This window comes from Girardinichthys multiradiatus, chromosome 6 (genome assembly GCF_021462225.1).
Source record: "Girardinichthys multiradiatus isolate DD_20200921_A chromosome 6, DD_fGirMul_XY1, whole genome shotgun sequence".
NCBI classification, from domain to species: domain Eukaryota; kingdom Metazoa; phylum Chordata; class Actinopteri; order Cyprinodontiformes; family Goodeidae; genus Girardinichthys; species Girardinichthys multiradiatus.
Window position 1 is genome coordinate 5158250 of NC_061799.1, and position 12010 is coordinate 5170259.

Genomic DNA, 12010 nt, shown 5'->3' on the forward strand with positions numbered 1-12010 from the left:
GTGCGGTGTTCCTCCTGGAGTTCCCATGCTATGGGGGAACTTTAGTTGTCTGTGGCTCAGATATCCTAGATGTCTGTCTTGGGTACTAGGAGGCAGATCTGTGATTCCTCACACCCAGTATTGAATATTGTCTAATGGAGAAACCTTATATACACAAGCACACTCACAAATACACCCACATGTGTTTGGATTCAGCAGTTAACAGATATACAAATATACTCCATATTCAGCAAACCCTATGGACTCTATGTCTCTAACTCGAGGTTGGAGACATAGAGTCTCCAACATCAGTCTATCACATAAAACCCTAATGAAATACATTTAAGTCTGGATTTGCAGTGTGACAAAATGTGAAAAAGTTTAAAGGGTATGAAACCTTCCCTAAGAAACTGTACTGTGTGCTGTTTTCAGGGAGGCAACGGGAAAAGGTTCCAGTGTTGTTGAAGGTATTATGGTTGTGGTACCAAAGAAAACTCACCCATCAGTTCTCAGTGACTATAGACCTGTTGCACTGACATCCCACATCATAAAGGTCTGAGAGAGACTCCTGTTGGCCCACTTAAGTAAGCAAACAAACATTCAGGGATCCACTGCAATTAGCTTATTGCAGTGTAGTTGGAGTTAAAGATGCCATTATACGCCTGTTTTAACAAACCCACTGTCATCTGGACAAAGCCAGCAGCACTGTGATGATCATGTTCTTTGATTTCTCCAGTGTATTTACCAAAATTTTAGCCTGGTTTGCTTTGTTAGAAACTCCAGAAGACTCAGGTGGAGACCTCAGCTATTGCCTGGATCAAAGACTACCTGACAAACAGACCACAGTTTGTTAGACTGAAGGGTCATGTATGTAACCAGGTAGTCAGCAGCATAGGAGCACCACAGGGGACTGCATTCTCGACATTCTTTTCACTCTGTACACCTCAGACTTCTAGTACAAGACAGAGTCCTCTCATCTGCAACATTACTCAGATTCAATCATCGTGTATCAGAGATAAACAAGAAACTAGGTACAAAAAGCTGGTGGACCACTTTGTGGCATGGTCTGGAAGCAATCATTTTTATTTTAATTTAAACAAAACAACAGAGATTGTTGTAGGTTTCAGGAGAAACAGGAATAGATCAAACAGTATATCCATCATGGGATAAGAAGTAAAGGTGTTGGAGCAGTATAAATACCTCGTTGTTTACCTGGATAACAGATTGGACTGGAAAAGCCACTGTGAAGCCGTCTACAAGAAAAGTCACCATCTGTTGCTGTAGCACCATCAAGCCAGTGGCTGGCTCTGTTCTGGGGGCTCCTCTGGAATCACTGGAGATGATTTAGCAAAAAAGAAGAACTTAACGAACAACCCTGAGCATCCTCTTCACTGTCATACAACAACAGAGTGTCCACAGTCAGACGCTACTTTAGATCTGTTGTAATACCAGTGATGGGAATAATGGGGTTAAAATAAATTCCATTACTAACTGTGTTCCTTTTTTCAGTGACGAGTAATCAAACAAATTACTATTTTCAGCGTTTCAATGCTGTTACCGTTACGACAATTAAATGAGGCGCGTTATAAACTAAAGCTACTCATTGAAGCTCTTGTCATCTGTCGTGGCATATAACCACAGGAGCTAAGCTTTTTTTTCTTTGGTGAATGGAGGAGCAAGGAGCAAGACAATGGCACAAGTGATGATAATTGGCTAAGGTAGAGTAAGCTTTCATTGTAAGGCTATCAGAGGCAGTGTTCAGTTTAAACACAAACCACAAATGCACATGCCAGCCCTGCTCAGGCAAACTAGCAGATATAAGCTTCAACAATGGTGGGTCTGGAGGGAAAGCTTGCGTTTTCAATGTTGTACCAGGGGGGGTTCATGATGTTGAGATCGCTACTTTTTTCTCCTTGAGGTAAAAGGCAAGAACGTACATGTGAAGTAAATATTAAACGTTGGGTGTAAGAAGGCTACTTGTCTATGTAATTCCACTTTATGCCACTGGCTTCTATAACTTTAGAAAAAAATCTAAATTCATAGACATATTTAAACTTAAAAAAGTAACATAATAGTTACTTTCCCTGTTAACTACAGTAGTTAGTTTTATAGTGGAGTAACTCAGTTACTAACCCAATTACTTTTTGGGAGAAGTTACTAGTAACTATAACTAATTAAATTTTTAAAGTAACATGCCCAATACTGTGTAATAAAGACTAATACAAGAGATCCTTCATGCCCACCGCCATCAGTATCTACAAAAACTCTTTAAAGAAACCGCTAAATATGAGCTACAACAACATTTAATTTTCCTTTAGGATTAATGAAGTTTTGTGAATTGAATTTCAACTAAAATTAAAGCTGCAAGCAGCAATGGGCGGCCCACGCAGCTCAGCGCCTCTCGGCCTATGTAGCAACTACAGGAACCTCACCACCTACTCCACGCCACCGATGATCCTGCCGCTCAGTTCCACGCATCACCACTAGGGCGCAGTGTGAGCAGGCCTTCATACAATCTTCGGTCAAGCCGAGTTGTGCTCTGGCGAGAAGCATTAAATCTGAACTTCCTGACGAAAGTTGCGCTTTGTTAGTGGGCGGGGCTAAAGTGATGTCATCAATTGACTGTGAGAACATGTTCGGCATTTATCCACAATGATGCATACTAAATTTAAGGTGGATCCAAAGATGTATGAGGGACATAGAGCACTTGAATTGTGCAAGGGGGTGCTGTTGATCCAAATTTCAATGTAATCCAATAGAGCTGTTTAGGGGCTGACAAAGATCAACCATATTCAGTTCGGATCAAATCGGACCTTCCTGATTGAAGCTACACTCACTTGTTTCTTAGTGGGTGGGGCTAAAGTGATGTCATCAATTGACTATGTCAACATGTTCGGCATTGACCCATGATCATGTATACTACATTTCAAGTGGATCCGATGATGTATGAGGGAGATAGAGAACTTGAAGTGTCCTGGGGGCGCCGTTGAACTAAATTCCAATGTAATCTAACACAGCTGTTTGGGGGTTGACAAAGATCAACCATATTCAGTTTGGAGTAAATGGGACCATGCATGTGTAATTTAGAGCCAAACGGATGGCCATGGCGTGACATAAGATTTCGCCACGCCAAAACGGCCACACCCTCTAGCCAAACCTGTCAGTACTGGAGACCAACTTAGACCATCACGTTATGTCACTGGGGACAGTTTCATGTTGATTACATGAACGGGATCAAATATGGACCACATAAAGTGAAACATTACACTTCCTGTTCTCAGGGGGCGGGGCTTTGATGATATCAGCATTTGACCATTGAATATTGTTCAGGGCTTCATATGGATCAAACCAAGAACGTTTTGTGTCTCTGTGACTTTCCTTGAAGGATATATAACAGTTTCGTTTTTCATGGCAAGAAGTCATATTTCGGGGCTTGGCCACACCCACATACTTTCATGTAGCAAAAAGCTTTTGATAACTTTTAATTTCCAATGCCTTAAGACTATACTCTTTGATTTTGAGGTCTCTAAGTTGAAAAATGTAGGAGGAGTTCGCTCGGATTTGACGTGTGGAAACAAGAGAAAATGGCTTCTTTGATTCAAAATGACCGTCTTCCTGTGGGGTTTGGACAATCGATCCAACAGACTTTTTTGTAGATTCCGAGAAGTTACATATGTGCACCGAATTTCATAAACCTTGGACAAAGCATGCCTTGGGGATGGTTGTTTTACTGCTTCTAGAGGACTCTGTGGAGCAATTAGGCCACGCCCACCAATTATTTCACTAGATATCTGTAGGGGGCTGGACCAATATCAATCATCTTGAGTTTGGTGGTGATCGACTGAAAAATGTGGGAATCAGAGGCAAACGTAAGGCCATGGCGTGAGGTCTCACTTCGACATGCAAATATGGACCTTTCACAGTAAAACATGACACTTCCTGTTCTCAGGGGGCAGGGCTTAGATTATGTCAGGATTTGACCATTGAATATTGTTCGGAGCCAGATGTGGATAAATACCAGAAGGTTTTGTGTCTCTGTGACTTTCCTTGTAAGAACTATAAAAATTTATATTTTCTTGGCGAGTTGTCAAACTTTCAGGCCAGGCTCCGCCCCTTCAGCATGCTCAAAAATTCACAATTTTGATAAATTTAGATAGATCCCCCATCCTTTCTGAGCAATCTTTTAAGCCGATTGCTCAAAATCTCTAGGAGTTTGAGCCATTTTTGAAACTTTAAAATACTTAAATTTCATGCACGAATGATGACTCCACCAAATTTGTTGAGTTTTTTCATATGTTAAAGCCGTGAAAAAGGCAGTTCATTCATTGCCTGAATAATGATAAGAAGAAACGGAGCAATTACAATAGGCCTTCGCAGCGCCTAGCTGCTCGGGCCTAATTAGTTTCAAGGTCACATGTGAATTCTCTTTGTGGTAGAAGCAAGTGAACAACAAGCAATAAACTCTCTACTGCTTCCCTCTAGAGGCCATGACTGTGTATTTTATTTTTTCAAGAACATGAAAAGAAAAATGGGATGAAAGTGTGGGTAGAACCAGTTTAACTGAAATTAAATGAGAATTTGCCATATTTCATTCTGTTGTTATATCAATGAAATAAAATGAACTGCAACACAATGGCATTGAGTTTGCAAACATCCTGTCACAGCATCCTTATTAGATACCCACATCATAAATATGACACATTATATAATTATGACATACTGTCATGGCTATAATACATTCAATTCACCCATATAAAATAACTGCTATTATGACAAGCAATATTTTTTAAATTACAATTTCCATATTGTATCTGATAATTGACTCTGTCCCATTATTATGATTCTGAAACTAGAATTCATAATTCATAACTAATAATTATCACTATTTATGACCTATTTATGACTTCTGTTTAAGTGGCTGAGAGGATGCTGCACCTAAAATTATTCAACCAGCCAGTAAAAAGTAGATAAGCTGGCAAAAGTTGTAATTGTTTATGTGTTTACAATAAAAAAAAATAAACAATCAAAATAAAATTCTTTATTTTGAGGTGTGGTTTGATCACAACTAAAAAATAAGCAAAAGAAGGATTCTGTTCTGTGCAATGATGAATCAAAACTGGAGGTTTTCAGGCCTCTGAATTAGCGGTGTGTCTGAAAGAGAAAGAATAAGGCATTTGCCGAAATAACACAATGTCTACAGTGAAGCATGAAACAGGACAATGATTAAAAGTAAATAAGAGTGGCCAACATAGTCACCTGACTCAAATTTCATTGGTGGGGTATGAAAGGTGGTTGCAGCGCAGAAAACCAAGGGTATTAATGAACTGAAGGCCTTCACCCATGAGATGTGGGTTGATTCCTCAGAAACATTGTCAGAAGCTGGAGCATCATGTGTGCAGCTCATCATAACAACAAGAGGTGCAATAATAAGCACTAAAAATGATTGTAATGAAGAGGTTAAATAATTCTGAGAGAATCAGCCATTAAAAGCTGTGTTTATTTTGGAGAAACAACGTGTAACTCTGTAAAAGCGCTGAAACCTTAAGTTGCTTCAAATCAAGATTGTTTGAAGTGGCCTTTGACTGTGCTATCTAAACATTATTAGTTAGTTTTTAGGTCCAATTTTCCTTTCATTTTCTTATCAATCATTTTATCATTCATTCTATTTTTTTATTATCATCTTAAAGAATAATTGTTTTTCTCTTTAATTATTTGTGTTTGTAAATTATTTATTACCTTTATGCCACTGTAATGTACTTGTAAGGATTATGATTATTGATTATTTAATATTTATCAAAATTATAGTTAAAAATTATAATTCAGAAAAATAATTTTCTCAACCAGAAATCATTACTTATGAATAGAGATCAGATGCTCTGTGATGTTGTGATTATTGGCTCAAAGCACTTAATAATTACAAAATTTTCATTAGTAATTGATAATTATTAACCAAAACCACGCTAAATGTTACCGTTTAATCAACTGTTGCACCGATTGGCGGAGAACACTAACCTTATTTTGACAGATAAATCACTCTTGCTTAAAATAAACATAAATGCTTTCTCTTCATCTACGTGAACATTTATTATATCAACAGCCCGGATACACCTCGCTATTCTGATTCAATAATCTTCACCGAATCAAGCATGCACAAATTCTACACAAAGGGGTAAAATAACTAACCAATAAAAAATAAAACAACATTGAGTGTCTAGAAAAGTCAAACCAGCATTTTATGGGCAAAAATTGTAAGAGGTTTCTGGAATAAGAAGGCCAGAAATGTCACTTTGCCGATTGAAGACGTGAGTTTAACACGTAACAGAAGAAAAATCCCTCATAGTGGTTTCAAGGAGACGGATTGCCACCTTGTTTTGTTCTAGTCGACTGCTGACGGTCAGACCATATTTTTCCTTTTCGCCAAGGAGGCCAAAAGACGGAGATTGACCACTTTCTTGGAGTTTAACTGCGGACGCGCAGAGACTCTTCACCCCCCTCACTCTCCCTCTGCTCAGAGGAGACAACGACAAGTAAAATCCACCTTTTATTTTTATTTCTTTATAAGGAATAGCTTGGGCAGGGTAGAGGAGGTTTTAGTGCGATGTAGAATCGCCACTTAGAGTCTAATGTGTTCTGAATTGTATGTGCATGCCATTGTTCTTTTGAAACGTGATTACTGTTGTTTTCTGAGGCCGCCGAGTCTCGCAAAATTGTGCTTTCACTGTGCGAACACCTGAGAGCCGGTGCGCTGTGAAACTGGACTGCTATAATAACCTTATAGTGAAAATCAACCATTTTCTTTGTCTTCAACTTCATGTTTTATGAGTTGCCGCCAAAGGTTTTATAACCCTTTGTGCTCTTGAACATCCCCAGCAGTTGGGGGATGTTTCATGACTGCCTGTATCTCACTGAGCTACACTTTCTGGCGGGCTGCGCTCCCAAAGCTTCGTTCAACCATATTCCCTTTGTATTTTGCCATAACTGCCATAACTGCTGGTTTGATCTCATACACACACTGCTGTTTTTATTTTGTGTAGTTAGATATTTTACCCTTCTGTGTAGAACTTTGCATGTTTGATTAGGTGAAGATTATTGAATCGGAATAGCGAGGTTGATCAGGCAATTGATTCAATAAAGATTCACGTAGATAAAGAGAAGTTGTTTGTGTTTATTTTGTGCAAGAGTGATTTGTCAGTCAAAATAAGTTTGGTTTTACACAAGGTGGACGTTTGAGTGTAAATCAGTTGAATAAAATAAAACAGTTGATGGATGGAGATTGGGAGAAAATAAAAAATGAAAAAAGGATTAAAAAACAAGATTTAGATCAGAGAGAAAAATGGGTAAAATGTTGGAATGAATGGATTACGGAGTCTATGCGTAGGGAAAGAAAGTCCGAATTGAAACAGATGGCAGGGGGAAAAGATTTGTCCAGGGACGTTGGAAACAGGTATGACAATGCTGGTCGTGCTGTTGATGACCCCACGTTTCCACCTCCATATAGACCTAGTGATGCTTCACCCTCCTGTCTATATCCATCTTTACAGACGGAGTTACGGGCCCTCCAGATGGCAGACCTCGATCTAGACTCCCGTCCTCCTCCAGCAGCGGGCCAACCAGCAGCGGGCCAACCAGCAAATCTGCCCGCAAGTCAGCCAAGACAAATCGCCAGTCCGCTTCAGCATCAGCCCGTGAGTCAACTCACACATCCACCTGCAGTGCAGGCTGACCTCACCGAGCACAGCGGCCCCAGCGGAGCGGAAGGTGTGATTATGCACCAGCCTACAGATAAGCAGCGACCGGGATCATCAAAGGACCAGAAAATACCTTTCCTCTCCTCTCCTGTTAGCTTTCATGAGTTTACATGGTTACGAAGTGGAAGACAACGAGGAGAAGATAAAAAAGAGGAAGGAGAGTATCAATGCCCTATGTTGGAAGTAGCCGGAACAAATGAGCCTCAGTTGGTGTTTCGACCGTGGACTGCAGCAGACATCCAAGCCAGCGCTGCGTTACTTCCAGATCCCGTAGAAGACAGAAGAAAGTTTGCTACGGAATTTAAAGCTTTATGCCATGAAATGAGACCTACCGGCACAGAAATTCGCCGACTCCTTGCAGCAAAAATCAAACCTGGAGAGTTAGTTGGTCTGAGATTGCCAGATCCTGCAGTGCGCCTTGGCGTGACAACTGGAGATGAAAATGGTGATTTAAATCATCGTAATGGGCCATGGTATAATGCCATAGAACATTTGTGCACTGACTTGATCAAAAAATTTCCACAGATGAGTGATTGTGCCGTGCTACAAGTCAAACAACGTCCTGATGAGACTGTCGCTGATTTTCTTTACCGGATGGAAGAAGCGTTCAATAAACATTCAGGTATGGAGCGCCCCGCTGACTTTACTGTTTTGGGGCCTTGGGAAAAGATGCTGTGTGGATATATTATGGAAGGACTTCTACCTGAGATCGCAGCACAAACTAAGACTCTTTATGTTGGTTGGAGACATGGGGTGCGTTTTGAGGAGCTGAAAAGACATGCTTTACACAGCGATGATGTTATCAACGACAGGAAGAAGAAAAAAGCGGACAAAAGAGGGACTGATTTGCATAACGCTGCCCTGACCCTGTATTACAGCACAAATCAACGTGGTTCTTTTCCTCGAGGACGAGGCCGGGGACGCCGGGGCAGAGGTCGGGGAAGGGGACAGTGGTCCCGTTCCGATGCTTGCCATAACTGTGGAAAGTTGGGACACTGGAGGAATGAATGTCCAGAGAAACTGCAGCGGCCGGACACCGGTAACTGACGGGGGGAGGACGGGACCCTGGATCTGGCTGTCACTCGCATTGAGGAGGGGTCTCTTAAGGAGCGTGAGGTTTTTCAAAAACACACACAGTTGCATGATGATACTGATTCACATAGGTTGCTTACAGAGGCCATATTACACTTAGAAGGTGCCTCCGTAGTTTTACCAGGCACGTATCTCCATACACAGAACACTGCTTTTAAAAGAATGCCTATGTTTTCTATGATGGTGATAGATGAAGAAATTTCTTTTGTTGTAGAATCAGGAGCGACACACTCTTTTATCAGCTAAATGTTTCAAAGAGCAGCCAAAACTGAGTGGTCGATATGTTCATTCTGTCTCTGCTTCAGGTGAAACAGTTAGGGAAAGTTTTTCTGTTCCTCTAAAGTGTTCCACTCCACAGGGAGTGCAGTTAAAACACTCTTTTTTGGTGTCTCCTTTGTGTCCTTTCAATTTGATGGGTAGAGATTTGATGTGCAGATTAAATATTGCTATTATTTCAAACCCTGATGGACTGACAGTTCACACTCAGAAGGACTTTGACTATGACTACACTGCAGTACATTGGGCCCCAGATCAACAGTGGAAGCTTCCAGTTGGTCCTGTACCTCAACATTTTGTCACATTGGCAGTAAATGCTATGACACCTGACAGTGAGATAATGAGTGCACATGATCTGATTTTGATTATGAGGACAGTTGGTACAAAATTACAAATGAGAGAGTGCACCTCTCTGACATGTACTGGAATGATTGCACGGCAGTTTGTGACTTTGACCTCTGAACAGCTGCATTCAATCAGTAGGCCATAACACTGAAGTTACAAACGCTGGCGCAGCGAGAGTCTGGTGTATAACCCTCCTTCGCTTCCTGCACTTTCTTTTCCTCAAAACAATTGCTTGTTGCAGTTTTAAATAGTCTTTTTAGCAGCAAGACTCTGAAAACAGCGCTGGTTCCCGCTCTTTTTGATGTTTCAGTTACGGTGCGGAGGTGCAAGTAACCCCTTCTGTCCCAAATTCTCCAATTTTGCACGCTTGTAACCTGCGCACTTCAACCCCTACATGCACTTGTACAAAGTACACACTTCATAGAGGGGCGTAGGGTGTAGTGTTGATATTGGGACAGGGCTATAGTATGGTCCGCCCCCACTTGACCAGTATGTACGGAAACTAGAGACCCTCACCTTTCGAACGAGGCATGTCACGTGTTTGCTCAACGTTTTCCTGTGGCGTAATTTCCCTGCACAACGGAGGTTATAAAATCGGCATTCTAAGCTGCTTTGCGCACAGGCGTCATTACGCACAGCTGTAGTCCAAGTCAGCTTGTTGTTCTGCTTCGGCGGTGATTTTTTTGTTGGATTTCTTTTATAATAATGCCGCAGAAGAGGCAGATGACCACTCTGGAAGCGTTGGAGGAAATTACCAGGTTGAGCGATATTGACATAGTGGATTGTTCAGATTAGTGAGTCAAAATGAGGCTTTTTGAAGCATAGAATCATTTTGAACCATTGTGTCATAAAGTGGTTCACAACCCGAAGGTTCATTCAATTCCCTTGCGTGACATCTACTGGCAGTAGTGATTGTTGCACCAAATTAAGCCCTGGGAATATGATGCACCTCTTGTGTAAATAATAGCTCTTATGTATGTATATATGCATGTTGTACATATGTGTTTTTAGTAACTCATTAAAGATTCTGAGTAATTAACTCATGAAAAAATAATAATTTAAAAATAATATGAATTGTAGGGGATTACATATGGAAAATAGCCATTAGGCTAATTCTGGCTTCTTTAACTTGAATTGTCATTTGTTTTATGAAATTCCACTGTCCCATTTTAAATAAAAAACAAAAAATAAATAAATAAATGAAGTGACAATTTTTGATTTGTCATTCAAATTTACTTTGGGAGTGTGTTTGGTTTACTGAGTGTTTTTGGACATTGTGCTTGGTGTAATAAAGAGGGAGCTTGTGTTACTTCAGGTGTTTTTATTCAAGAAAAGTCATTTCTGCACAGTAGAAGGGCTCAAATGGTTTCTTTTTTTTTTTTTTGAGACAATTTCTCCAGCTTTGGAAAATACTATTTCACAGGGAACAAAGGAGGCTGGTGTGACTAGGAACTGTTTGGCTAGGTGGTATAGGTTTGGATACAGTGAAAGGCTGGGAGTCCTTCACTATGAAGTCCACAAGAGCTTCATCAAGCTCTTGCTTTCTGGATCCTAAATAAAATACATAAAGAAAAGTAACTTCAATTTAACTAACAAACATTTAACTGTCATTCTTTCTAATTCTGCATGTAAATCTATGTTATGCTGACCTTGATTGGTGGCACGAGGCTGAGGGTTCTCGTGTTTGGCTCAATAATGCCTCAGCATTGATGACGTATTATTATTATACGTCAGCAGCTGCGGGCAAAGCAAACACTGCACCTGTAAAACCAAGATAACAACCAGTGATACCATAACTATAACACTATTGCATAGTATAGGCTAAAGGCTTTCTAATAAACACTTTGATAGTACATTACCTTATTAGGTGGCACCAAATCTAAATATTCCACACTTGGGAACGCTTCCTAGATGGTTGCTCCATGACAGAATAATCCACCAAAACTCCGAATATCCAAAAACGAGAGCTATTCGTAACGTATAATACGTGTAGAACGGGGATGTGAACCGGGGCTTGAGAGCATCTTAAATACACTGAATCGCACCAAATGTTTGAAACTCCGCCTGTCAACTCAAAGCAGTCAGCTGACTCGGTCTGAATGAAGCAGTGAAGTGGTTCACACGTCATCGGGGACGTCACACGAAGCAAGCTCCGGCCCACTGCTTCACCATAACTACCCTGTCGAGTTTGAAGCGTGCTTTGAAGCCTCGGTGTTGGAGGTAACATCACTACTTCAGATACAGCTGTGGATTTTGATGAGGAAGAAGATGAGCAACGTCTGCTCATTGACCCGATTCATAAATAAGTAATACCGTTACTTTTTATTTCAAGCGTCTTTATATTACATGGCTATTATTTCAGAAAGAGATGATATGGCATATTTATTTCAGTTTTGTAACCAGAAATCTTAGCAATGACCCTGCGTACCTCCCCCCACTCCAGCACAACAAAGAAATACATACCAGTCCTGTATGGTGACTGGCTGAAAGTTTGTTATGAATCTGTTTTATTATTTAAACTTTACCAATTACTCTACTGTTTTATAACATTGCTGTTTTGTGTTGTTTGT

At 40.5% G+C, this 12010-nt stretch overlaps 1 long non-coding RNA gene across 1 annotated transcript; it reads right to left on the minus strand.

Moving 5' to 3' along the window:
* Positions 1 to 10833: 10833 nt before the first annotated feature.
* LOC124869428 lies at positions 10834 to 11489 on the minus strand. Its single transcript, XR_007038582.1, has 3 exons — positions 11300 to 11489; positions 11090 to 11201; positions 10834 to 10991 (listed from the first exon to the last, which is right to left on the minus strand). It is a non-coding gene; the product is annotated as an uncharacterized LOC124869428 (long non-coding RNA).
* Between the last annotated feature and the right edge of the window lie 521 nt (positions 11490 to 12010).